The sequence below is a fragment of the Rousettus aegyptiacus genome, unplaced genomic scaffold (assembly GCF_014176215.1).
Source record: "Rousettus aegyptiacus isolate mRouAeg1 unplaced genomic scaffold, mRouAeg1.p scaffold_m13_p_2, whole genome shotgun sequence".
NCBI lineage: Eukaryota > Metazoa > Chordata > Mammalia > Chiroptera > Pteropodidae > Rousettus > Rousettus aegyptiacus.
This window is the reverse complement of record NW_023416295.1, coordinates 51,376,652-51,379,030: the sequence shown is the minus strand read 5'-3', so window position 1 is coordinate 51,379,030 and position 2,379 is coordinate 51,376,652. Positions and strand designations below refer to the sequence as shown.

Here is a 2,379-nt window from a genome sequence, read left to right as displayed (position 1 = left end):
CGTTATACTGTTGCTGCCCATATTGTTTCTGCCACCACTCTAACTTCCTTCAGCCAACTCTACAGGGTCCCCTCAAAGGCCCCAGTAGCATCTCAGAGGCTCTGGCTCATTAGAGCTCTTGGGATCAGCTCTGTGAGACCTTCCTTTGATATCCTGTAACTGCATCTCTTTCTCTTTTGTTACTCCAGGTCTTGGGGTGTGGCAGTTGCCTCATATTATTTTATCTGGTTTAACTTGGTATAAACACAGGAAGAAAACTTTTCTTATTAAGAAACTTTGACAATGAAAAGGTCAACTGTTAAAAATCTTTCTTTCTGGGCTCTTTCTTGTGGTGCCTCGGAGGCAGCCGACTGCTTTAGGACAAAGCTGAACATCTCTTTCCCAGCCACTGGTTGCCAGAAGCTCATTGAAGTAGACGATCAATGATAACTTCTTACCTTTTATGAGAAGCGTATGGCCACGGAAGTTGCTGCTGATGCTCTGGGTGAAGAATGGAAGGGTTATGTGGTTCAAATCAGTGATGGAAACAACAAACAAGGTTTTGCCATGATGCAGGGTGTCTGGACCCATGGCCATGTCTGCCTGCTACTGAGTAAGAGGCATTCATTCCTGTTATAGACCAAGGAGGACTGGAGAAAGAGTGCAAATCTGTTCAGGGTTGCATTGTGGATGCTGATCTGAGTATTCTCAACGTGGTCATCGTGAAAAAAAGGGAAGAAAGATATTTCTGGTCTCACTGATACTAGTGTGCCTCGTTGCTTGGGGCCCCAAAGAGTTAGCAGAATCTGCAAACTTTTCAGTCTCTCTAAAGAACATGATCCCCGCCAACATGTTGTGAGAAAGCCTCTAAATAAAGAAGGTAAGAAACCTAGGACCAAAGCACCCAAGATTCAGCGTCTTGCTGCTCCATGTGTCCTGCAACATAAACGTTGACGTGTTGCTCTGAAGAAATAGCGTACTAAGAAAAATAAGGAAGAGGCTGCAGAATTTGCTGAACTTTTGGCCAAGAGAATGAAGGAGGTCAAAGAGAAATGCCAGGATAAAATTGCCAAGAGATGTAGACTTTCCTCTCTGAGAGCTTCTACCTCTAATTCTGAGTCTGGTCAAAAATGAAATTTTGTAAGAGTAACAAATAAATAAGGTCAGACATCAAAAAAAATCTTTCTTTTTGGAACAGGCGTACTTTCCTTGGGACTCTTTATGCAACCAATTATGAAAGCTATGATGATAGAAATATCTCGAGATGGAAGAGTGGGTGTCCCTATGTTTTTTATGGCCTTCCCTTGCCATTATACCGATGCTGGTCCAAACAATAGTTGACTTTATTCATTTGTTCTGTAAAAACTACCTGTATTTATTTGCTCCTCCTTTCCATAATACTACATGAATAGTCCTAGAATAAGCATTAAGATAGCTTTTGAAGTCTTTTTTAAAATCAATCCCAGTAACCTTACATCTCACAGAAAATTCCATAAAGCTTAAGACATGACAATGACACAATTATTTAGATTCCAAGATGCTATCTTTCTACAAAGAAAACTATTTTGCTTTTGGCAAAGAGTTGGAGTAGACTGTGATACCTAATTCAATTGGGGATTCTTCTGATTTGCAGTGGGGTTTTACTATCTCTAAGGATAGATCTTCAGGTTTATGTCTAGTTTATCTTCACTCTTCATTGTTAGGGTTCAAACAGAAAGCTTCTGGTGTTTACCAGTGGCCTATCTCTTTGGTGTCTGTGAACTACAAATTTTGTCTCTCCAGCCCATATTAATGAAAGCTCTATTAACCTTCAGTTTCTTAACTACCCTTTTTATCCACCCTTTTTTACTTGGCTCTTTAACCTCTCATCCATCCACTGCAAAGGAGTGAAAAGATGTCTTAGATATTGTGCTCACCTCTCCGTTTGTTTCCTTTTTTTGGATTTTGGGCCCTCAGATCCTTGATGCCTTGATGCCATGGTTCTTTGATGTCTTTGAACCAATTTTGTTTGTTTTTTTGGTTGAAAAGTTTATCCATATTTTTTAAACTGCATAAATTTGATGTGTAACATTAAGTTTAAGATATATATCATATAACTTTTATACATTTATATAGTGTAATATGATTGCTCCTGTAGTGACCACTATTATGTTACATAATTTCAGTATATTATTATCTATATTCAGTATACTGTTCATTAAACCTTTATGGTTTATTTACTATTCATTAGAAGTTTGTACCTTCAAACACCATCACTCATCATACACACTCACAACCTCTGGTAACCACCATCTTACTCTCAGTTTTTTACAGGTTTAACTTCTTTTGATTCCATACATAAGTGAACATACTGTACTTGTCCTTCTCTATCTAACTTAGCTTAATATGATCAAGGCCCAT

The 2,379-nt window shown here is 38.5% G+C and overlaps 1 pseudogene; it reads left to right on the top strand.

Annotated features, from left to right (window-relative positions):
- Positions 1–282: 282 nt before the first annotated feature.
- LOC107521022 lies at positions 283–1,113 on the top strand (annotated as a pseudogene).
- Positions 1,114–2,379: the final 1,266 nt, after the last annotated feature.